The sequence below is a fragment of the Mesoplodon mirus genome (assembly GCF_964341445.2).
Source record: "Mesoplodon mirus genome assembly, chromosome: 13".
NCBI classification, from domain to species: domain Eukaryota; kingdom Metazoa; phylum Chordata; class Mammalia; order Artiodactyla; family Ziphiidae; genus Mesoplodon; species Mesoplodon mirus.
Genome location: NC_138989.1, coordinates 23,339,927 through 23,367,100, shown reverse-complemented (window position 1 = coordinate 23,367,100; position 27,174 = coordinate 23,339,927). Strand labels below are relative to the sequence as shown.

Genomic DNA, 27,174 nt, shown 5'->3' with positions numbered 1-27,174 from the left:
AAACTCCTTAACTCCCTTGTGAAAATCCTCCTGGTTGTAAACTATTTGAGCAAAAAAGTAGCAAAGGCTCATGTTCTTAATGTTGATAGCAATACAAAAAATATTATAAACCTTAGATGAAAATAATAAAGCAATAACTAAAACTGACCTGCAAATGCAAACACAACATTCCTGTAACATTACAGTATGTTTTTGTGGTTATCTGTAAGTTCAAAATGTATCCCCCCATCTGTGGGAACCAAACTGGCTTAGTAAAAGAATACGAAAAAACTGCCTTTTGCCCCAATATCCTATGCTCACTGAAAACTCACATAAACTGCACTAATACCTTTACTTGGTTTTCAGAAACAAGTATAAGAGTGGGGGAGGAATACCTAACAAGAAACTCAAAGACAGGCTAGTAAGAACACTATCATCTCTAATAAGTAGCTTTTTAAAAAAAAAATAGATACATTTCATGCAAAGCCAGCATTTTTCTAGTTCACTAAACTTCCATGAATATAGGATATTTTAGGCAGTCTGGGATTCAATATTCAAAGTAAACTCTTTGTGAGCAGTGAAAGTGAGGGAACAGAGGACATCAAAGAAGTAGCAGGGCCCAGAACATGTGGAGCCTTGTGCAGTTATGAACACAGGAGCGACATGAGGTGACTTAAAGGATGGCTCTGGCTATAGGGTGGGAACAGACTAGATTGTTGGGGGAGCTGAGGGAGCATAGGAGGAAACAGGAAGACCTGTCAGAAGGAAATAATCACCATAAGAAGTAGTGATGGAAATGGTGAGACACTGCTGGATTCTGGATATATTTTGAAATTACCACCCACAGGATTTGAACTAATTCATTAAATAAAAGAAGTCACACTTTCTGGCTTCAGCATCTAGAAGCAAGGATTTCCCATTTACTGATGAGGGAAAACATTAAGAAAAATGGATTATCCACTCTGTGCAGAGGTACAGGAGGGGGAACAGGGAATCAAAGGTTCCGTTTTAGACACGTTATATTTGAGATGCCTATCAGATATCCCGTTGAAGACGCCAAGTAAAAGCTGAACAAACTAGCCTGGAGATGAAGAAGATGGAAGCTAGAGATAGTAACATAAATGTGGGAGCCATAAGTGTGTGGATGGCATTAAAGCTAGTAAATTCCAGGGGAAGTACAGATGGAGAAACTAAGAGGACCAAGTGGTGGTTTGGGGTACTCCATTGTTCAGAGGCTAGAAGGATGAGGAAGAACCAAGTGGTTTAGTAACAAATCAAGTCAGAGTCATCATTCTTACCATTATTCAAACCTAAAACAAGTCTTTGTGATATAACCTAGCTCAAGAACACAGATTAGCATAAAATTCTCATTTATTCATTCATTTCAATAAACAATTATTCAACACCTAGTATAACCCAGGCACTGCCCTAGATCTAGGGGAGACAACTGTAACCAGAAAGTCATGGAGCTTAATTTTAATGCCTGGGACTTCCCTGGTGGCGCAGCGGTTGAGAGTCCGCCTGCTATTGTGGGGGACACGGGTTCGATCCCTGGTCTGGGAAGCTCCCACGTGCCTTGGGGCAGCTGGGCCCTTGCACCACAGCTACTGAGCCCGTGTGCTGCAGCTGCTGAGGCCCGTGCGCCTAGAGTCTGCGCTCCACGGCAAGAGAGACCACTGCAGTGAGAAGCCCACGCACCGTGGCACAGGGTGGCCCCTGCTCGCTGCGGCTGGAGGGGGCCCGCGCACACCAACGAAGACCCAATGCAGCCTAAATAAATAAATAAATGAAAGAATCTGCCTGCCAATGCAGGGGACATGGGTTCGATCCCTAGTCCAGGAAGATCCCACATGCCGCGGAGCAACTAAGCCCATGTGCCACAACTACTGAGCCCACGTGCTGCAACTACTGAAGCCTGGATGCCTAGAGCCTGTGCTCTGCAACAAGAGAAGCCACCACGATGAGAAGCCTGTGCACCGCAAAAAGAGTAGAGCCGCTCATCTCAACTAGAGAAAGCCCGCGCACTGCAACGAAGACCCAACGCAGCCAAAAATAAATTTAAAAAATGAAATAAAATAAAAATTTTACTGCCTGCCTTCCCCACTAGCAACAAATAAATAGATATCTTTATATTAGGTAGCTGGTAAGTGTTACAAAGAAAATAAAGCAGGGTTTAGGGATAAGGAGTAACAAAGAACTGCTGTTTTAGATGAGGTGGCAAGGGTATGTAAAGAGGCCACCTGTTGGAATTAATTAAAAAGGAAAGGAGGAAAGGCAAAGAAATTATTCCTGAGGGTATGAACTTATTAGAAAAAAATCTCTTAAAGATCACTTTAAAAAGAAACACCTACTGGATGAATTTTATTTTTAAACTGTCCTAATGTTGTGCAAAAGATATTTGTTTTAGAATTAAATGTCTAATGACAGTATCATATACATATTCAAACTGCTATATTTTAAGTAACTCAAATAGAAGTGGATTTGAAGTTTTTCAAAACAGATAACAAAGTGCAACTCCAGTGATGAAGATATTAACATAAAAAAGGTAGTGGAACATGGAGAATTTGAAACCTTCACGCACTGCTGTAGAAAATGGTTTAGCAGTTCCTTTAAAAGTCACGATGAGTCATTAACTTCATTCCTGGGTATATACCCAAGAGAACTGAAAACATATCCACACAAAAACTTGTGTGTTAATGTTCACAGCAGCATTTTTCATAATAGCCAATAAGCAGAAACAACCCAAATGTCCATCAAATGATGAAAGAATAAAATGTGGTATATCCACACAATGGAATATTATCCAGCAATAAAAAAAGACTAAAATGACACATGATACAATACGGATGAACTCTGAAAACTTAATACTAACTGAAAGAAGCCAGGCACAAAATACCATATTGTACAATTTCATTTATATAAATTGCCCAGAATTGTAAATCTAGGTAGAGACAGAAAACAGATTAGTGGTGGTTTAGCATAACATACTAAAAACTCCTGAACTGTATGCTTTTAAAGGGTAAGTTTTATGTGATGTGTAGATGAGGAGTATGAATATAATCAAACTCTTCATGAAATACTAAAAATAATCTTACTGCAAAAAAGTTATGGAACTGACCCAGCAGCAATGAGCATTCTAAGCATCTAGACCATGGTATCTAAATACTAATTCTCACATCAAAAGGAGCCAAGGCTCCTGAGAAATAGCCAATTACAGGTCTAGAACAGAAAATGTGTAAGTTGATCCTGGAACATTAAATTGGAAAGCAAGGAAACTATCAAAGACTACTAAGGGTATAACAAAAGGACTCCAGAGCCAATCTAAACAGAATCACTGGTGAAAATGGAATAATTTGAACAAAAATAATAAGCGCTATGTATTGAATTTCAATATGTTTAATTATAAGTTCATAATATTTCTCTCTCTCCCTCTCATTGGTCACCACTGGAGGATGCTAAGTAAGCAACTTCTTATTTTTGAAACTGGTAAATAAAGGCAAAGAATTAGTATTTACCTTGCTTTTCCTATATAAACTGAACCTCTGTACAACCAAGTAGTTGATGGGGGTAGTATTTCACCTAATATACAAACAAGGAAAGACACAAATAAGTATCACCATTTTACAACTGCTAATGAAATATAGGATGAACATAATGATCTAGTCTAGAGAAAGCTATAAAAATATAAAAATAACCCAAATTCTTTAAACTGCAAGACAGAAGAGATCAAAGGAAAACTCAGATTTAAAAAGAGATGTAAGTGACATGTCAACCAACTGCAATATATAGACTTTGCTTGGATCCTAATTCAAAGTATGAAAATAATTTGAGACACTTAGGGAAATCTGCCCATGTAATATTTGATGTTATTTATTAATTTTCTGTATAACTGACAATGTCACAGTGGTTAGGAGGTTTCTGTGGTTATGGCTTTTTAGAAGTTTCTTTTAGATATACAATTGAAATATGTACACATGAAGTAATATATCATGGAACAGGCAGAATGAGTAGGAGTATATATCTATGAAACAGGATGGGCCCATGAGTTGATAGCTTTTGAAGCCCAATGAGATAAGTAAATGGAGATTAACCTATTTTCTCTACTTTTATACATTTGAAATTTTCACAAAGTTTGTATTTTTCTTTTATTTTTTTTGATGTAGACCATTCTTAAAGTCTTTATTGAATTTATTACAATATTGCTTCTGTTTTATGTTTTGGTTTTTTGGCCGCGAGGCATGTGGGATCTTAGCTCCCCGACCAGGGATCGAACCTGGGCCCCCTGTACTGGGAGTGCAGAATCTTATTAGCCACTGGACCACCAGGGAAGTCCCTGATGTCTTCCATTTCTACACCAAATAAAGATTGTAAAATGGTGTGCTGCACTTTGGTCAATCAACAATTACCTGAGAACTAACTACGTGTCAAACACTATGACACTGTGCTGGTTCCTGCACTAAGGAGCTCATATCCCAGTGTGGAAGACAGAAAGAAATAATTATAATTACAAATTGTGCTCAATGTGATAAAGGAAACAAACAGGATGCTGAGACAGAGACTGAGAGGGTGGAGGTATGGGAGTCCTACTTTAGATAAGGTGGTCAGAAAAGGCCTCTCTGTGCAGCAAGGCCAGTTTCTGGTACAGAAAACAGCATGTGTTCCTGACAAGGAAAAGACTTTGGCATTTCTGAAGGATTAAAAAGAGGAAGCCAGTATAGCTAAAATGTACTGAGTCAGAAAGAAGAGTGGCCCAACTTGAAGATGGAGAAATGTACAAGAGGATAATGTAGATGGTAAGGAGTATAAATTATATTCCAAGGGCAACAGATTATATTCCAAGTGTCAAAAATTCATTGACAGATTTTAAACAGCCGAGTGATATGATTTGATTTTAAAATAATTCTGATTACTGTGTGGTGAATGGATTAGAGAACAAAAAGAATAAAGAGAATCAGGAGACAATCACAGGGAGGAAAATGGTGGCTTGATTTAGAATGGAGGCAGTACAGATGGAATAAAAGCATAAGGATATAAGTTATTTTAGAGTATAACTGACAGTAATAGGTAAAGGCCTAGATGTGGGGGCTAAGGAAGATTAAAGAATTTATGGTGCAAGAGGGGAGATAAGAAAACAGATAACATAGTTCAAAATAAGAGGTGCTGCTTTAAACATCTGAGGAAAGGTAAACTTTCTATAGGAATTCCAAGTTCATAAGAAAAAGCCAAGATCATGGGTAACTCTGCAACCAATATGAATCACGAAGCCGCTGGAGGTCCTTATAATATTAATACTACAAAGAGCAGATATAGCCAATCATTAAAAAATAGTCAACAACTGACTTGCAAAACTTGCGTTCCAGAATGGTAATTATACTATCACCAAAAGGAAGAAACTGAGTCATTACTGTTAGCCTAAGAGAAGTAATTTAACACTTCTTAATTTTTTAGTTGTAATAGTAATGCATGCTCCTTCTAAGAAAATTTAATATACAGGTGTAAAAACTAAGCAACTGTCCCCAGATACTGCTGTGAGAGTGTAAAATGGTTCGGCCTCCTTGGAAAACAGCCTAGCAGTTCCTCAAACGATTAAACATAGAGCTACCACCTGACCCAGCAATTCCACTCCTAAAGAGAGTAGAATTTTGTCTGAGAGACAAAAACATATCTACAGAAAAACTCGTATACACATGTTTATAGCAGCATTATTCAAGGTAGTCAAAAGACAGAAACAACCCAAATGTCCACTGACAGATGAATGGATAAACAAAATGTTGTATATCCCAAAATGCAGTATTAATCAGCCAATTAAAAGGAACGAAGTACTGATACATGCTTCAATATAGATGAACCTTGAATACATTATACCAAGTAAAAGAAGCTGGTCACAAAAGTCCACATATCATACTTTACAGAAATGGAACAGGGAAATTAATAGAGATAGGAAGGGGATTAGCAGCTGCTTAGATCTGGGAGAGGTGGAAGGTAAGGGTGGGGTGATAGCTAAAGGGTATGGAGAGCTTCTTTCTGAAGTAATAAAATGTTCTAAAATTGACTGCAGTGATGGTTGCACAGCACAATGAATATACTGAACCACTGAACTGTATACGTTAATGGGTCAAATGTATAGTATGATATATGAATTATATCTCAAATCCGTTATTTTTTAAGTAAATAAGTAGAACTTCCCTTCTCATTCTTTGCTGCCCTTCACTTCAACTGCATGTAATAACAACTATTGTTAATATTTTATAATTCTGTCCAGGACACTTTATTCATATACAAAGACATACATAATCTACCCCCGAAAAATGAGGGGGGAGGATCATACTGTATTCATTGTTCTGCACATTTTCCCTCAATGTACCAAATCCTTCCTGTGTCACTACATACTTTCAACATGGCAGCTCAGTATTCCATTATATTCCGATACACCATAACCTAACAATTCATCAATTACTGAGACATTTAGGTTATTTTCACTTTTCTATTACAATCAAAATAGCCACAATAACCATCCTTGCCCATATCTCTGCACAAGTCACTATTTCTGCAGCCCAGATTCTTAAAAATAAATTTACTAGGTGAAAAGATACACACTTGGTGGGGGGGATCATTATTGCCAAAGACTACACATACTAATTCCATTCATGAAACTATAATTCACTAACTCAGTCAACAACTTGGTAGAAGTCCTAATGTTCTGTAATTTGAAAGGTTAAAATAAAAATACATATAAGCATTATTTGTATTAATCCAGAAACATGTTTGTACATGTACAGAAAAATGATATGATTGTTAACAATGGTTACCACTCTAAGGAAGAAAGTGGCAATAGGGACTTTGTTTTTACACTTTTAGAATTACTTTACCCTTGTAATTAGAAAAATAAACTTTTCCACAAAGATATTTTTAAAAAGGAAATTCAAAATAATATTGCATAAAAGCTTTTCACTTGACCTAAGACAGAGTGTGAAGATAAAGCCATCAAAAAAAATAATCAGGGATGTAAAGCAATGGTTCTGAGGGCAGAAGAGACAAGAGTCCTGAGTCTGCCATTCACTAAACTCTATGACCTTTGGGACCTTTGGGACCTTTAAGGCAAGTCATGCTACTTCTTTACCCCTTACTACTTCAATATATACTTTATAAGAACAAAAATAATCTCTTATATAACCACAGAACTAGTTTTCAAATTCAGGAAACTTGACACTGATACAGTACTTTAATCTACTTTTTATATTCCAATTTGGTCAACCAATTACATCCTTTACAGAGATTTTTTCCCCCCTCTATAAAAGGATCCAGTCTAGGATCACATTGGATCTAGCTGTCATCTTTCTTTAGTCTTTTAATTTGGAACCCACATTATATTAATTCCAATAATATGTTTCCTGGTATCAAAATTAATTTAATAATCTAACATCAGGCTTCCCTAGTGGCGTGGTGGTTAAGAATCCGCCTGCCAATGCAAGGGACACGGGTTTGAGCCCTGGTCCGGGAAGATCCCACATGCCGTGGAGCAACTAAGCCCATGAGCCACAACTACTGAGCCCAGGCACCTAGAGTCCGGGCTCCACAACGAGAAGCCACCGCAATGAGAAGCCTGCACGCTGCAACGAAGAGTAGCCCCCGCCTAACAGAACTAAAGAAAGCCTGTGCACAGCAACGAAGACCCACCCAACGCAGCCAAAAATAAATAAATAAATAGATTTTTTAAAAATTAAAAAAATAAAAATTAAACACTGAAGAGTCAAGTAATACATTAGGATTACATTTCCTCTCCAAAGGTCTAATATGCACCCTGCTAGGCCAAATGAAGGGTAAAATTCTTATTTGAAGCAAAGTCAAATGATTTCTCTTTTCTTAATGTATGTATGAGAATTTGACAGTTGGGATCTGCAGGCTTCACTGGTCTCCAGTGTCAGTCTCAGAATGTGACTTCTGAGAAATCTTTACCGAAGTAAGACATTTATCTTCCTACTTAACATGGAATCTCATTCTTTCAGGCACCTGTTAACAAGAAATTACTCAATACCTTAATCAGTAACTAAAACTCACACTTGCCAACAATAACTCAGCCAAGTGAGATACTGAGCAACTTGGACTACAAGGACACATTATATGTACTATATAAATTCCTTCCTATATGGAAAGGAAAAAAACAGTATCCGGAATCAACAAGATGATAACTAATCTCTACTAGAACAAAAGAATCTAATTCTTCTCTACTAGAACAAAAGAATCTAATTCTTCTCCCTTATTCTTAACCAAACACACACAACAAAAACAAAAATCCTAATTAAAATGAAATTATACTGAGAAGACACTAGTATCCCAGGACTCAGGGAACGTTTGTGTGATCTGAAAATTCAAATATGAAGATAGTTCTTGCCTTCAAGGTGTTCACAATCCTGTGGAGTGACAAACATAACTAATAAGGCAGAGTGTGGTAACAGATGTAGAAATATAATACCATGGGGATGCAAAAGACAGAGAAATGGATTCTGAACTGGGCACTCAAGTAAGGCTTTGTGGAACACTCACACTTTTTTTTTTTTTTTTTTTTTTTTTTTTTTTTTTTCTTTTTTTCTTTTTGCGGTATGCGGGCCTCTCACTGTTGTGGCCTCTCCCGTTGCGGAGCACAGGCTCCGGATGCGCAGGCCCAGCGGCCATGGCTCACGGGCCCAGCCGCTCCGCGGCATATGGGATCCTCCCAGACCGGGGCACGAACCCGTATCCCCTGCATCGGCAGGCGGACTCTCAACCACTGCGCCACCAGGGAGGCCCAACACTCACACTTTTAATGGCTGAACCAGACAGATTTTGAGACAAAGCGGGGACAGGAACAGCACAAGCAAAGAATGAGACCAAAAAAAAGGCAAGATATTGGACAGTATTTGAGGGACAGTAAGTAGGTCAGGGTGGCTACAGCAAAAGACGTTCTAGATGTATGGAGGAAATGAGTGCCTAGTTGCAGTAGATGTGCTTAAAGCTCACTTATAAAGAGCCTAAAATGCCATGCTAAGGAGCTTGATCCTTAATCTGGAGGCAATGCCAAGCTAAAGGTTCTGGAACAAGGGAATGATTTGGATCCAGAAACTTAAAACCAAAACAGCAACTTCTCTTTTCAATAAACTTAGATAATAATTTCCTCCATTAAATAGATGGCAGAAAAAAGAGGAAGTAATAAAGACTTAGGTAATAACAGATCCACAGAGGTCTATGAAAAAAAGGACAGGACAGGGATTAACATCCACACCGGGGGCAGGACTAACAAATTTTTTAGAACTTGTTTTCTAGTAGAACATCACATTAGTACCACTAATGCTAGTAATGAGGCCTCGATTTTCACACAGATTTAACAATTTAAGAAAACTCAAAGTAAGAATCAAGTTTCCATTTAAAAGAACATCATGTTAAGAACTATTTTAAACAAAAGATTAGGGCCACAATTCATTTAATCTCAACTTAAATACAAGTTTCTAGGCACAGTATATTATACTATGGCACAATTATATATGGGAAAAGTAATGTGGCTTGAGTCCTAACGGGGAAAAAAAAAACCAAACCACCAAATATTGAGATTTAACATTAAAGTGAACATACAAGGGTTCACCTAAATAATTATGTCCAAAGACAAAACAGGCCCCCAAAATTCATCTACAGATTACCTTTTGCTGCCTCAGAACAGCAGAGAGTACAGTAGGGGGCAGGAGGTAGGGGACAAACATACCAAATGAAGTTCGTCCCAAGAACTTTTTCTACTGGAACGTTTCACAAGAAAATCTGCAAAAGAAAAACCAGTAGTTTTACAATGACAAATATCCTAAGAATCAAGTTAAGCCACTTAGATCTCCCCACAAGACTTTTCTCTACAAGTTAGAATGCCATGACAATACATTATTTTTTAAATTGTTACAATGTAAACTATTTAGTCAACCACAGGTTTTAGAATGTTTAATTGTGCAAAACGGGCCAAGTCAGGCCTTAGCACGCTTTTAGAAACTACAGAACTGCACAGATAGAACTTTCCAAGAACCTATAAATACTCCTCTTTAAGAGTTTTTCTCTATCAATCTAGCATCATTTCTGATGGCTTCTCAGGTAAACCTTTGCCACTAAAGGAACAAATACTTTAAACAACTAAGAAGATCACAGGAGATCTAGGTTTGGACTTGGTAGTTTAATTTGTACACATAATTGGCTTCTATCAAGGGGTCTTTTTTATGTAAGAAAAAAATCAGAGAGGCAGGAGTATAGTCTAAACACAAAGAATTCTTGTCACAACCAGGCAACAATCTGACCTTTAGAGATAAAAGACCTTATCAACCTGATTCCTTTGTAAAGACTTCTCTCAGAATTTGCAGGCAACTCATCCTTTTGAGCTGTTTTATGTGACATAAAGTCACATATATGAACAAGACTGTACAAAATATCAAAGTCCTAAAATTAAAGAGTCAGTCAACATATCACATTATTGCCATAACCTCTGGAACCATTTTTTAAACAAGTAAGAACCATATAAGAGGAGGCTAAATATGTAATAATAAAGTGTTTTAACCATTTTACAAGTAGTATTTTTGTCTCCCAATAACTTTTAATTTAAATTTTGTAAAATTTAATTTTAGTTTAATACAGGCTGGGCTGTATTGACCACATGCTGTATGGGAAAGGAACTAAGGCTATTCATAACTTGCAACTTCAGATACAAATCGTGTTAGTATCAAGATTGGTCCTGTTAAGTTGTTTAAGGAGGTACAACACAGTACAGCAGGAAAGTTCAGGGGTTTTAAATCTGTAAGAACTTTTCTTTCTAGAGTATAATTTTTGCTGAGTATTTGAAAACTGAAATACAAGTTACAAATTTTTTTCATTTTTCCTTTATACTATAGTAAGGTTATTGTTGATTTTTTAAAAACTATGGCTGTAGGTACATTATATCATCTATGAATTTTATTTAGGATAATAAGAAAACATTTGTTAAAAAGAACAGATACTGGGTATCTTTGTCCTTAGCTGTTAAAAGAAGAATCAGATAAAACAATATATGAAGGCACATTCCACTTAGGTATTAAATGCAAAAAATGATGAGACATAGTTCACTGTAACCCAAGAAGTATCAGAGTACTACATGGTTAACTGTCCAATGACATGCAAGTACTCAGAGTTCAGAGGAGAGACAACCCCAGGGAAGCTTCACAGGAGGTAGAGAACTTCAACTTGAGTCCTACAGATTAGGTGGAATTTAAATAAAGAGAAAGAGGGGATGGAAGCCAAGTAAGGATGACTATTAATACCACAGTGGGAAGAAAGCACATTTTTGAGAAATAAAGAATAGGTCAGAATACCAATCATGTTCAGGAAAATAAGACTAAAAAGATAGGACACACTGTGGGCCTTGAATGCCAGGCTAAGGAATCTAGATTTCATTCGATGGCACTAAACCAAACGCTTTATGAGCAGGAGAATAACAACATGAAAATGGTGGTATTAAAAAGCAGCAAGTAGGATGGTTTGGAGGGGAAAAGTCACTTAGGATGTTCCTAGACTAGTAGTGCAGATATGAACTGCTAAGGGCCCAGTATCTCAACCATAGTAAAAATGCAGAAGAAGACACCAAAATGAGTGAAAGCATTAATTGCCTGAGCTTGGTAGTTGATTAGGAATGGAAAAAAGGGGGCAGAGCAACTTGTCAAAGATAACTGCAAAATTCTAAGGCCTGTGGTGAGTAGAAAAAGAATGGTATTGTTAAGAAATGAAGGGTAGATTCCAAGGAAGCAACAGGAGATATGATACACTGACTTTAAAGGTGGTCTCCCAAGTAGATTATGTCCAGCCAGTAATTAGGGGTGAAATGGGATTAAATTCAAGAGACAGGTTAAGTCTAGGGGTAAGAATGAATTGATGGTGTTACATTTACTTCAAAGAAATCACTACATCTACTACAAGGATCATCTGACATGTTTTAGAAATTACTTGGTAATTTATTCTGTCAAAGATATAAGTCCATTAATACAAAAGTGTTTCTGTATAGTTTCCACAGGTGTAAAGCTCCAAGACATAGACCAAACAACAGAAGATTCAACAAAAAGGTTCAGGCAGGTCTGCTTCAATGCCAGCAATGACTCCTCTTAACCACAACCAAACATCTACTTAGTTGGAAACAAGTATGCCATTGTGAAACACTGCCAACAAAATTTTAAAAACTGCCCATGCCTCTTAGGACTATTTGCCAGTTAAAGGCCACGTAGAAGTAAGTCTGAAAGAAGCTCTTTGGTGCCACAAGCTACCTTCTCATGAAGCCAGATGATACCCTGTGATACCAGTTATGTACACCTCCGAGTAGGAACAGTTATGTTTGGGTGACCTTGAACAGTCATATATTTGAAGAGATAGAATGTAAAGTGGTTACGTTAAATCTAAGCAATTACCTAAAGTGTCTAATAACATGGGATTCTTAAACACATAAAACACTAATGAACAGCCAGCCAGGGCAGCAGTGTGGGGCAAAGGTTAACTATGGTCACCCTTAAGTTCTATCTGGGGGATAGTGTTAAAAGAAAAAAAAAGAATTTGCAGTTATCCAAAAAAGGTAAATTTTTTTACAATCATGTATTATACTATGGACAGAATTTTATCTATTTCAAGAGGAAACCCTAAAGAGAATAAAAACATACTTGATTATTAAATACTAAAATACTAGATATTACTGTGCATCTGCAAAGCATAGTCAATGTCTTACTGGAAGACAATGAGATACTGATTAAGAGGAAGGGCATGGAGGCCCTGAGAAGGCTAATAAGGAATGGACACCTACATGGAATAGTTTGTTATCATGTGTATGCCACCTACTAGATCAGCTTCAACAAAGAGGCACACCAATTTGGGCCATTTATATAATAAGTGAATCCAAACTACAAAAACTAATTAGGTCAAACCAAATTCACAAGGAAAAACTTAAGAGACTCAGGCCAGGCCTCCTAAAAATGTGTGTGCGGGGTGGGGGGCGTTGTCCAGGGTGGAGAAGGGTGGTTAAAGCAGCACTTTTTTGCCTAGGGTACATTTTAACTTCAAAAGAACAATGGAGTTTTTGTTTGTTTGTTTTTAACATCTTTATTGGAGTATAATTGCTTTACAATGGTGTGTTAGTTTCTGCTTTATAACAAAGCTAATCCGCTATACATATACATATATTCCCATATCCCCTCCCTCTTGCGTCTCCCTCCCACACTCCCTATTCCACCCTATGAAGTATTTTTTTTACAGCCCTGTCTCACTTTCAAATACAGGAATGACTGAGGGTTCAAAACTTTAAGAAGGCAACACTGAGTAATTTTAAAGGAATCTTTTATTTTCACTGTACGTGAAAGAAATGGCTTTTCTTGCACATGCACTGCATAGTAAGAAACACTGACAGCAAAACTTGAGTGTGGAGGTCATAAAGTAATTCAGAGATGTTAAATTTTAAGAAGTGACTTTACAACTGCTACGACTTTGGGCAAGTTTTTCCCTTAGTGTTTCCTCATTTATGCCTAGTAACTTTTCGGATATCTGATGGATGATATGACCTTCCCAAACTAGGATTCTATGGCATGTTGGGGAGATTATTCCATGGTGGGAGATGATTTAATCACTAGTATTACTCAAAACCCAAGCATTTAGCAACTGAGTAAAACTACTGTGGTTTGGTCTTACTCCCTGTACAGTAGACCAAACCTCAAGTTTTCTAAACTTTTGCTGCTGAAGTCAACTATAAATGAAAATAAAAACCGAGAGACAGTTCAAAAAGTATGGCTGTATAGCTGATTCACTTTGTTATAAAGCAGAAACACACCATTGTAAAGCAATTATACTCCAATAAAGATGTTAAAAAATAAAATAAAAAGTATGGCTGAATGCTCTCAGTTGGACTTTCCCCTCCTACTTATTAGAACCATGTTTCAAAAAAAAAAAGTAGAAAGAAACTAAATACAAAATTGAGTCAGTGTCCTGGAAAACTCAGTGAGTTTTCCAAACAAGGTAATTTACTTAAAAAAAAAAAAAAAAAAACTTTTAAAAAGATGCCACATGTTTTTTCTACCTCTTTTGAAAACACTAAGTAAGTTCTGTGTGTTTTCAGGGATCCAGAAGCAAATTCATGGTCAGAGTACTGCATTCCTCTGCCAGCTGCAGGACACAGATAAGCAGCTAAAATATTATCATTTCCTAAGCAAAAAACAACCATCTTCTTGAAAAACAAAAATCCAGTAAGTTGTCAGAAACGGTCAGATGAACTCCATGTTATAATCAAATTTCTGTATCAAAGAGCCTTTTACTAGCAATAAGTCTCTTGAACCAGCAACATTAATGATAATGTTCACTCTAACAAGTAAAATTCTGTTTCAATAGATAATGACCGAAGATCAATCCTGAATAATTCTGTGACTACATTAGTGGTACAGAGTGTGGTTCATTCTATGAGGAGTTTTTTTTGTTTTGTTTTGTTTTCATGTGGGAGAAGTTCTGAATACATTCCTCAAAGGAGTATCTGCAATAGACAGAATTTCAAACAGTTGGTTAGCGATCAATACTTAAGATCATTTGTCTTCATTTAAGTGGCTGAAATACTGATAGCTGCTTTTCCAAATGGGACCCAAAAATGTGAGAAGTCAAAAGCAAAGAAACTGTGCTCTAGCATTTTTAGACATTAAGATCTGACTGTACTTCAGATGCACCTTTTTGCTTTTCACATCTCAAGTGGGCAAAAGGAAGCCCTGACCATGTTCTCAGAAAGATCAGCTGTGATCAAACCAACTTTATCAACTTTGATTTGTACCTTTTAAAATCACTTATTTTACAAGTGTTTGCCTTTTAAACTTAATCCTTATACAAAAGGGGGGCGGGGGAGCATAAGTCATACATGATGTCTTAGTGAAGACATTTTCTGGTGGTGACCAGAAAGGATTAAAACCGAAGATATAATACAATCTGCTAAAAAGGGTAAAAATAATTTCAAAAAAGGTTTTTTTTAATGTTTTGACTTGCTCCTTATAATCACTTCTATAAAGAAAACATTCACGGGACTTCCCTACTGGCGCAGTGGATAAGACTCCACACTCCCAAAGCCAGGGGCCTGGGTTCAATCCCTGGTCAGGGAACTAGATCCCACATGCATGCCACAACAAAGAGTTCACATGCCCCAACTAAGGAGCCCGCCTGTCACAACTAAGGAGCCCATGTGCTGCAACTAAGGAGCCAGCAAGCCACAACTAAGACCTGGTGCAACCAAATAAATAAATAAATACTATTTATTTTAAAAAAAAAAGAAAACATTCACTTCATACTACTAACTCAGATATATTAAATCATTAATAGGATTATAAGGAATTTCTATGAGTAATTTGCAACGTTATTTTCTGACTCTATATCCTCCATGAAAAGTCACAAGGCAGGTATCATTTTACTACTGAAATTAAGGATTTTAAATCTAATTTTATAAGGCGGCATTTAGATTCACCATGGTAAATCAAGAAATGTTCCCTATGTCCTAAGAAAAAACACTCTTAACAGAAACCAAATACTTAAGTCTCGGTTATCGAGATAGAAAATCCAGGCATTCAAAGCACTAGAAATTAATTAAATTAAAAGCCAAGCAGGATCATTTCATCTATGTGCCAGAGGTAGTTCAATATTTATAACTGCTATGGAAAGATCAGAAAGACTAGCCCCAGTGTTGGAAAAACGTTTCCTGACTTTTGTTTCTTTGACTAATTCCAAGGTCTACTGTTGGGAAATTAAGAGAAGGTAAATTTTTGTATGCTCATTAATGTCCTGCCACTAGCTCTCAGTTAACCTCTGATGAAGAGGAAAGAAGTAATTTTGTTTCCCCCTCCTTTCTCCCCTACACTGTCACAAATCAAAGTTCTCATGGGCAATGCATAGGTCAAATGTTCTATTTTTAAAAAAAGAAAGATTCCTAATCACGAGGTGCATACCTCTTCATGGAAACTTAAATTTTCCTAATTATAATCCTGTAATGACTTCTGCCCCTCTTAAAAAATCACGATTATCTCAACATGAGACTGCACTCTGTCCCTGCCTCCTACTGTTTGAAGAGTAAAATTATAACTACATTTTCTTGGACAAAACACTTAAATGACCAATCCCTATGAAGACGAGCAGTTTTACAATAGGTTCCTCAAAAGGTTTTTTAATAAGGCTTAAATTATGAGCTCCTATGTCTTATGTACTCAGAAAAAGAAATCAGTGAGGTAGCAAAGACCAAAAACTTATTTTTGTTAAAGACAACTAAAAAATTATGCAAAATTCAATATACCAATGTCATTTTGAAATCTGCAAATTTACAGTGTTTATTCTAATATGCTTTGCTTCTGCACCCTGCCCTAGAGTGGCAAAAACAGACTCTCTAAACCCCACCCTTTTTACACCAACCCTCCGCCCTCACTGCTGAAAGAGGTTTCTTTTCTAGAAAGACAAGCAACTTAGTTTGAAGGTCTACTTACCATAGGAAGTCAGAAGTATGCCCATGTATAAATGACATGGTTTTCCTATTATGCCTAGGTACTTGGGATATTCAACACCAATTCTAGGAAAAATTTGGAATTAAACTACACTCAAAAAATAGCTATCAGTATCCCAAACCTAGCTAATCTGCATACTGCTTATCAGTTTTTAAATAATATATAGGAATGTTAATGTTTCTCTACCCATTTGTAAACAGATTCTTCAGAAAAATTCTGGTTCACTCCACTTAGTTTTATGCAGAGTAACTGGCATCAAAATGGACAAGGACCAGAAAGCTAAATGAAAATGCAAATCCATCCTTTTTTTTTTTTTGCAGTACGCGGGCCTCTCACTGTTGTGGCCTCTCCCGTTGTGGAGCACAGGCTCCGGACGCGCAGGCTCAGCAGCCATGGCTCACAGGCCCAGCCGCTCCGCGGCATGTGGGATCTTCCCAGACCGGGGCATGAACCTGTGTCCCCTGCATCGGCAGGCGGACTCTCAACCATTGCGCCACCGGGGAAGCCCCAAATCCATCCTTTAAGCATAAAACTTAACAATGAAGAGAAGAAACGGATTTAAATTTTTAACTGCTGTCATCTCAATTATAAACTGTCCAACTCCAACTAGCCAATAGGTACATTCAGAAAAGAGAAACAAAATTCCAATAGTAGAGGCTATATGTGCAAGAAAAAGAATCCACTCTTCTTCCTGCTAGCCTAGTTAAAATTTATATTCTGGCAATTAGGTAGGGGGCTACTCATATTTTTGAAAACAAGCCAATAAAAACCCAATAATCTCCTCAATTCTCAATTATTAGGTAGCCAAAAGACCAGAAATCGTCTTGACCAGAACCAGACCATCTTCTTAAGAATCCTTTTAAGACCAATATAATTCAACAGATCCCCAGAAAGAGACCCACCCTTTTAAACTAGTAATATTTATCTCATGTTAACAGAGGGAAACATGTAACTGCCATCAAAATATACACAAGGGGGCTTCCCTGGTGACGCAGTGGTTGAGAGTCCGCCTGCCGATGTAGGGGACACGGGTTCGTGCCCCGGTCCGGGAAGATCCCACATGCCGTGGAGCGGCTGGACCTGTGAGCCATGGCCGCTGAGCCTGCGCGTCCGGAGCCTGTGCTCCGCAACGGGAGAGGCCACAACAGTGAGAGGCCCGCGTCCGCAAAAAAAAAAAAAAAAAAAAAAAAAACACAGGAAGAAAAAATTTTCAGCTAAAGTCAGAAAGCAGAATTCACGAACATGCTTTACTTAAGAAAAGGATGGCAAAAGTCCTAAGCTAATAAGAAATAAAGTCTTATTAAGAAAAGAGGGTTCTCCTTTGTCCTTAAGTAACTGCACTTAAATTAACCACTCTGAAAACCTCAAGACAAGTCATAGGTTCAAACTGAAGACAAAAACCAAATCTTGAATTTTAAAAATTCGTAAGCTATCTATTTGCTTAATCCATTAATCAGAAAAGGAAGGAGGTGGGAGCTTTTTTAAAAAACATGCTGGGTAAATTACTTATATTCATAGTAAGCACATTAAAATATAGGTAAGGGACTTCCCTGGTGGCACAGTGGTTAAGAATCTGCCTACCAATGCAGGGGACACGGGTTCGAGCCCTGGTCCGGGAAGATCCCACCTGCCGCGGAGCAACTAAGCCCGTGCGCCACAACTGCTAAGCCTGCGCTCTAGAGCCCGTGCTCCGCAACAAGAGGAGCCACCGCAATGAGAAGCCCATGCACCACAACAAAGAGTAGCCGCCCCTGCTCTCCGCATCTACAGAAAAGCCCACATGCAGCAACAAAGACCCAACACAGCCAAATAAATATATTTATTTAAAAAATAAATACATAAATAAAAATATAAGTAAAATATTCTCTAAAACAAGATGAAAAACTGCTCAAACATACAGCCTAATATCAACCTATTCTAAACATACTGAGTATTCTAAATATATTGTTTATACATCAAAAAACCTAAGTACTAGGACTTCCCTGGTGGTCCAGTGGTTAGGACTCCAAGCTTCCACTGCAGGGGACAGGAGTTCGATCCCTCGTTGGGAACTAAGAACCTGCATGTGGCACGGTGCGGCCAAAAAAAAAAAAAAAAAAAAAAAAAATCCACACAGACAAGTGACCGGAATTCTCAAGTTTCCAATAAGCATGTGAACATAACTACTAAGAATAATACCACACTTTCAAGGTCAATCTGAGCCACTCATGTTTCTTGCATTTTCCAACATGAAAATAGTTTGTGAAAGAAACTGAAGTCTAAAAGAGGTATAAGGAATAATGCATTTACCCAAGCTCTCTGGTAAACATCAGGCCTATGAATGGACAACACAATGCACACACATATGCCAAAATGCAAAGAAATATAAAAACCTTGGGAAGAGAGTTTACATTTTCTACTGATTTACTGTTCAACATCTAACCTAAAACCTATATTCTACAACATATAGGTATTTTTTCAATTATTTCCATGGTATGGTATACATACCATTGGTGATATTTAAGAGGACTTAAATGTAACACAAAGGCCTTTAAAAAACAAAACTATATACTTATGCTAATGAGCACTGGAAAAAACATTCTGCATTCTATTGACTCTGAGATGCCACCGAAGTCAAGGCACACTATTAAATTTACACATCACCAAGAAAGAAAAAAACTTGATTTTAAGGTGCATTATCGGGCTTCCCTGGTGGCGCAGTGGTTGAGAGTCCACCTGCCGATGCAGGGGACGCGGGTTCGTGCCCCGGTCCGGGAAGATCCCACATGCCGCGGAGCGGCTGGGCCCGTGAGCCATGGCCGCTGAGCCTGCACGTCCGGAGCCCGAGCTCCGCAGCGGGAGAGGCCACAACAGTGAGAGGCCTGCGTACCGCAAAAAAAAAAAAAAAAAAAAAGGCATTATCATTTGGTATACAGATACTGCAAAAAATCGTGTAGGTAATATATTAATGAGAGATTTGGGTTATACTGCACTATATGCTAATACAAATCCTTCATAAGACAAACTGCTACCTGTCTTTCCTCGGGCTGCTTTATTCTCTCATTTTGCTTCATAAGACCTATTTTTCCAATCCATTAAAAGTCTGAAACCATTCAAAGCAGGCCTGAGCAGTGCCATAAACAACAACATCCAGTCCTACCCCATAGAAATGACAGCCTCTCTCAAGGTTTCTGCTACTACTACATGAGAGCTCCCAGAGCTTCCCCAATCCTGACTGCTATTGCTGGCACACGAGCAGAATAGCAGATCTCCTCTGGACTGTCAATGAAGCACCTCCAACTCTACATATTCCAAACAGAAGCCATCACTGGCCTCCCTTCCCTTCCCCCACCAAATCTTCTTTCTTAATATTCCATTGGGAATCTTGGTCAGCCTAGGTCTTCAAGACTGGAAACCATCTGACACTCTTTCCAATAACAAAATCTGACACCATCTCCCACTGCTTTCTTTGAAATGCTCAATTTCCATCTTTCCATTCCATGCCACCAGGGCCACCACCACTGGTCTAGCAAACCGGTTCTCAAACATTTGCTGAATTAAATTTATTTAGACCTTATTACCTATGAAACAAAATAACCAGTTACAACTGAACTTAGAACTGATTCTGGTCAATTCCTCTTTAAACATCACCTGGCATATCGATCCTATCAACAGACATTTCCATAAAACGTCTCTGCTCAAAAAAGATATGCCCTATGGCATACATGTCCAGAATGAACGACTTGAGGCTTCTTTAAAATTTTTCATGCATGAGCTTTTGTCACTGCTACTACCTCTGCCTGATTTACTCATACCACCTAATCCATTTGGATAAATCCAACATATCCTTCAATACTTGGCTTGAAAACATTAATTTCACCGTGAAAACTTTCCCTTCAGAGTTCACTGTGCAGTTTCAATACAGCTCTGTTTTATAACTTACTACATGTCATTATAATTATTTACATTTCTAACTGTCTAGACCGTGATTATCTATATAGGTCATTTTCCCACTCAACACTCAACATCTGAACCCAAGAGCCTTACCACTACCGCTTAACAAGAGGCATTACGATATAGCTTACTAGGTAAGAGCACAGGTTCTGCAATCAGACTGTTTTGGATGTGAATTTTGGCTCCAAACTGAGTGAACTTCCCAAAGTGATATGGTCTTCTCATCTGTAAAATGGAGATAACATTAATAGTTTTCTAATCAATGTTCAATGAATACTAATTCTGATGAGGACAAGAAACATGCTCAATAACTGTTTTCTAGATTTAAAAAACAAGCATAATTTAGGTCAATACAAGAAATTAACCAGAGCCTCCTATTACCTACCCACTGAATAAATGTTTCAAGCACACCCATTCCCATTTAAAACCTCTATATTCTAGTTCTTACCATAAATCCAACATTTCTACCTGCCTTTCTTCATACAGAATAAACCCTTGGGAGTGAAAGATGTATAAGTTTCCATTATTCATTTAAAACTTTCAAAGTCCAAAATAAAAAAAGTAATGTGATTTTGCTGAAGCAAAAATTTTAGTCGTAGGCATTTGAGGCTAACCAAGAAGAAATCACTTAACTGACTGAGCCAAGCAATGTTAACCATTATTCTCTACACATTCTCAATTCTCAGGATACTATCGTAGTAGTTGTCAAGATCTAAACATACCTCTCAACAAGACCTCCCCAAAATGAGGACCTTCCTTCTTAATGACAAGGTCTCCCCCACATGAAAATCTTATTCTTCCCTGTAGGACATTCTGTGTCCATTCCAAATTCCTTGCCATTGCTTATGTTATTTCCTATGCCCAGACTGGCCCTTTCTCCACCAACCAGATCCCTAGAGCTCCTCTAGTATTCCAAAGCACTAAACTTTCACTGCATTTTTGCAAGTACACATGATTTAACTTTTATTCTCTTTTACCTAGGTCTACTTCTCTCCCTCCCCCAACTCTCTCACCCTCCTCCTTCCTTCTCCTTTTTCCTCTCTCTCTCTCTCTCAAACACACAGAGGCAAGTTCCCTCAAGAGGTACTCAAAATGTTTTGATCAATGAAATTTCTCTCCTTAAGAGGTTTTCTGAGGTATAATTTATAATATTATATAAGTTTCAGATGTACAACACAGTGATTCACAATTTTTAAAGGTTATACTCCATTTATAATTATAAAATATTGGCTATATTCCCTGTCTTGTACAATATATCCTTGTATCTTATTTTATGCTTAGTAGTTTCTCCCTCTTTGTCCCCTACCCCTAACTTGCCCCTCTCCCCACTAGTAACCACTAGTTTGTTCTCTGTATCTGTGAGTCTGTTTCTTTTTTGTTATATTCACTAGTATGTTTAATTTTTTAGATTCCGCATATAAATGACATCATACAGTATTTGACTGACATTTCACTAAGCACAATACCCTCCAAGTCTATCCATGCTGCTGCAAATGGCAAGATTTCATTCTTTTACATGGCTAAGTAATATTCCATTGTGTATATACACATCATCTTTATCCATTCATCTGTTGATGGGTGCTTAGGTTGCTTCCGTATCTTGGCTATGGTAAATAATGCTGTTATGAACACTAGGGTGCATATATCTTTTCAAATTAATGTTTTCATTTTCTTCAGATATGTACCCAAGCTTAAGAGTTTTGAGATACCATAAAAGTTTTTCTCATAAGCAATTAAAGATAACTATAGGTGATAATTCTCATCATAATCATGGGAAAACTGGAGTGCTTTCTACTTTCACGTTCCAGTATTACACTAAAAATAGATAATATGTGACCAGAAAATTGTAACTATAGTTTCACTAACATGTAAAAACTTCTTGAAGCAAACAGGAACTTGATAACAACTGTAATATCAGTCCTGAATTGCTATTAACAGAATGCTGCTTTTGTGTAAAATGAGGGTCATTTCTGTCAAGCTAGAAATACTGCTTCAAAACAAAGATATGGAATACAAAAGTGACAGCAAGAAAGAGGTGGTCTTAATCCTCTTTGATCTCTGAGGCCATCATATAAAAGTAGGAATCCTTGATCAAGCCACTTCTAAAGCATCCTTTTTATGTCCCATTCTTTGTGTAATAATTTTGCTTCTACCCCCAAAACTGGACTCCTCCTCTTTCCTTTTCTCAACCTTTCTTGAAATGACAAAGGTGAAATAAAGCAGTTTCTTCCAATTTGAAGCCAAGATAATTTTTCAGTCATATACATTTAATGCTTTTTGATAATTGGCAAAGAACCTGAATAGTACTGCATACACATGAATAGCTGACTCTATAGCATCAAAAAATATGGAAATACTATTTGGCATGCTGTGCAGGAAGAACAAGTCCAAATTATTTTAAATAATTTTTTAAGTAACAGCAAGAACAGGGAGAGAAAACAGTCAAACGAAACAAGTATAATCTCCTATTAATGAGTCAACTGTGGCCAGCTGTCAAGCTTGTTTTATTAACAGTTAACTTTTATTGAGCATTTCCCTCTGTCAGGCACTGTTTTAAAAGTATTATGTATACTAACTCAATTAACCCCACATATAAAGTAGTAACCATTATTGTTACCATTTACAGTTGAAAAAAGATACACAAACAAGTAACTTTCCTAAACTTATACCAACTAAGTGGAGAAGCCAGAACTCAAACCTAGGCATTCTGGCTCCACAGTTTACATTTTAAGTATCTATACCACACTGCCTCTCCATTAAATAAGTTCGCTAATACAGTAAAACTCGATGCTAACTTTACTGCTCATAAAGAGTATCCAAGTAAGGAACCCCTGTAATATTGAGCATGTTTATTTCTTATACACTTACTACGTGTTCAACTATATTTTTCAAAGAACAGTATAGGTTTTATTCAGTTTCATTCTCCCACAAAACTACAGATTTTCATCAGTGTTTTATTATCCACTGTCTAAAGTACACTATTTGACACATGTTCCTTAAAATCTTTATTCTTTACAACATCTTCTCACTTGTCAAGATAATTCTGAACTCTAATTCTATCCTCCAAGGAGCTTACAAGTCATCTGTGAACTTAATAAGCATACTCCCCATTTGATCTCTATCACTAGTAAGAACCCTATATGGTAAGTAGAGAGCCTAATCCTAACCCCGTTATATATAAAAAAAAATTTGTTCTCTCTCTCTTCTGACAGCAGACCACCAGTAACAATAAATATGGCCCTCTAAAATATGACCCTCCAAATCTGTTCTGCACCATTTAGCAATAAGACATATTCTCATCCCATATGGATGAAAGTGCCACCAGGGATAATTAAAAGTTTTCCTAAAGTTAAAATATATCGGCACTTCCCTGGTGGTGCAGTGGTTAATAATCCGCCTGCCAATGCAGGGGACATGGGTTTGAGCCCTGGTCCGGGAAGATCCCACGCGCCACGGAGCAACTAAGCCTGTGCACCACAACTACTGAGCCTGTGCTCTAGAGCCTGCAAGCCACAACTACTGAGCCCGTGAGCCACAGCTACTGAAGCCCGCATGCCTAGAGCCCGTGCTCCACAACAAAGAAAAGCCACCACAATGAGAAGCCCGTGCACCTCAACAAAGAGTAGCCCCTGATCTCTGCAACTAGAGAAAGCCCGCGCGCGGAACAACGAAGACCCAACGCAGCCAAAAATAAATTAATAAATTTTTTTAAAGTTAAAATATATCAGTTTCTTGCCTCTGTTAAACAGATCTGCCTCCATAAGAATATTACTTTGTAGAACAAATTGTCTTTCAAAACTATGCAGTTTATTGTTTCATCATCTTTAAAGTCTTCACAAATTTTTTAGATTATTCCAAGATTTTGTTTAGCTTTATTAAGGTATAGTTGAAATATAACAAAGTACAAATTTAAGGTAGTTTTTTCAGGGTTATTTTTACTGTGGTACAAAATATATAATATTTACAATTTTAACCATTTTAAGTGTACAATCCAATGGCCTTAAGTATATCACACTGTTGTGCAATCACCACCACTATCCATTTCCAGAACTTTATCATCCCAAACTTCCTTTTTAAGGCCAAATATACTTCATTGTATACAGTAGATGTATAGTAGATCCTATGTACAGTAGATCCTACATATCCTCAAGTTCCCCATCAGCATATTCAACAAACTGCAGATCAAAAATATTCAGGTGGAAAAAAATCCAGGAAGTTCCAAAAAGCAAAAAAATTTGCACCTGCCAGAAACTATACAGCATTTACATTGTATTTACATAGCATTTACATTATATATATTAGGTGTTACAAGTAATCGAGAAGCAATTTAAACCATACCAGAGGATGTGTGTATGTTATACGCAAATACTATGCCAAATACTATGCCATTTTATACAAGGGATTTCAGCATCCTTGGATTTTTGTATTCACCACAGGGTCCTGGAACCAATCCCCCATGGATACCGAGGGATGACTATATGTACCACATTTTGTTTATACATTCACCTACTGATGGACATTTAGGTTGTTGCTACCTTTTGGCTACTGTGAATAGTGCTGCTATGAACACTGATGTACAAATCTGTTAAGAGTCCCTGATTTCACTTCTTTTGGCTAGATACCCAAGGAATGGAATTGTTGGATCACATGGTAATTCTATGTTTAATTTTTTAAGGAACCACCACATTGTTTCCCACAGCAGCTGTACCATTTTACATTCCTATCAGCAATACACCAGGATTCTAATTTCTCCATATCCTCATCAACACTGTTCCACTTTTTGACAATAGCCATCCTAATGGGTGTGAAGTGGTATCCCGTGGTTTTGATTTGCAGTTCCCTAATGATCAGTGATAGCGATCCTCTTTTCACATGCTTACTGGCCATCTGTATAATTTGTTTGAAGAAATGTCTATTCAAGTCCTTTGCCCATTTTTAGTTGGGTTGTTTTTTGGTGTTGCATTGTGGTTCTTTATATATCTAGATATTAATCCTTTATCAGACATGACTTGCAAATATTTTCTGTCATTCTTTGGGTTGCCTTTCACTCTCTTGATGGTGTATTCTATTTCTTTCTTCTATTGCCTGTGTTTTTGATGTCATATCCAAGAAATCAGTGCCAGATGCAACGTCATGAGATTTTTCCCCTACATTTTCTTCTAAGAGTGTTATAGTTTTAGCTCTTAGGTTTAGGTCTCTGATCCTCAATTACCCAGATAATTTTAAAGCACAAATAATCATGTTTTCAAATCCATAAAACTTTTTTCAAGTTTAAGTGTTAGGTGAGATTTAATAGAATCTATATGCTATAGAAATAGTCACAGATATACAAGATGTTAATTTACACCCTGTTTACAATTTTTAAACAACTGGAAATAGGCAAACTGATATACCCATACAATGGAATATTATGCCCTTCTAAGCATAGGAGTTGGGTGAGTAACCCAGGTTAACCAAGTCATAGCCTATTCCCTCAACCACATGAACCAAGGGGGAACCAATGAGAATCCTTCTCTTCTACTAGACTCAGTCCCCTCACTGTACACCGAGTCACCCTGGGCCTACCACAGTAAGTTCACAGGGTCCCTACAGGACTATTTCTAGTTTTTAAGGGAAATGGCAATAACTGACATCTAGTGGACCACACAAACGACTATCTGAGATCATTCATAATTTCAACATTAACTCACAGAACATTCCTTTCAGTGACATTTCTTTAAGAAGCAGGAGTTTTAGCAGTTGCTATAATAAAAAACAAGCACCATGTAACAATCAGTGTGGAACAGGAAACAGAGGTGTAATGTCTGATCTGATTCTAAGGCTTGAGAATCTGTGCAGTATCCAACGTGCATATATATGGAAATTAAAACGTTCTCTTTCAAATTGCATGTATCAACTTTTCAAATAACTAAATTGTTAGGAAATAAATACTTAGGATGTTTGGCCCTAACCACTTTATAAATGGAACTGTTAGTTATTTTTTTGGCCTATGGGCACCATGAAAAATATTTCTGAGACACTACGAAGAGACTTTGGACTGTGCAGCTATGAACCAGGAGAAACCTGAAAGGATCCCGCACCAATGCCGAGAGATGCAAAGCTAGAATACTTGAGACACTCTACCCCCACTTCCAGTCCTCAAAGTCCCCAAGCTGCCTGCCACAGTTCTTCAATTATATGAGCCGCTCCAGTATTCTGCCAATAAAGCCACCCCTTCTCGTCGTTCATTTAAGCTCTAATTCAGTTTCTATCACCAGCAACCCAGAGTCCTGATAACAAAATCACGTGATTCAAACATTCAGCCTTATTTCCTTAGTAAAATCGTAATTGAATAATGTATATCAGAGTTGTTTTTGTTTTTTTTACATAGTTAGGGCATTATTTTAACTCAAATATAAATCATTCTGTTTACTGTTTCTTGTATCAGCTGAACAAAGGATACTATTAGACACTGCATACTAAAATTTAGTTTTAAAGTTTTATAGATTTCTTGACAAAAATACTCATTTGAATTAATTTTTCACATAATATAAACCATACCATGTTTTTTCTTTCACACTAACATTAGAAATTAAAAAATTTCTAAGTAATCAAATATTATACTCAAATTACAGCTTTAAAGAATAAGTAAAACATTCAATTTATGAATATTAAAAGTCAAATATTTTCTTAAATAATAATTAATTCATTTCCAGAAATAAATTAATGTAGAGCTTATATTTACTTTATGGTGAGATCTGCT

The 27,174-nt window shown here is 37.2% G+C and overlaps 1 protein-coding gene across 10 annotated transcripts in view; it reads right to left on the bottom strand.

Moving 5' to 3' along the window:
* Window positions 1-27,174, bottom strand: part of MTMR3 (myotubularin related protein 3) — a 134,770-nt gene that overhangs the window by 49,650 nt on the left and 57,946 nt on the right. For 7 of the 10 annotated variants that reach the window (XM_082640630.1, XM_082640636.1, XM_082640637.1 and 4 more), the window contains exon 2: window positions 9,713-9,765. The exons of 1 other annotated variant lie outside the window; for it this stretch is intronic. The gene's annotated coding sequence lies outside the window, so the exon portion shown is untranslated. Of the gene's footprint in view, window positions 1-3,494; window positions 3,559-9,712; window positions 9,766-20,563; window positions 20,658-27,174 lie in introns of all 10 variants that reach the window. 2 more of the 10 variants (XM_082640634.1, XM_082640632.1) reach the window with 2 other exon arrangements.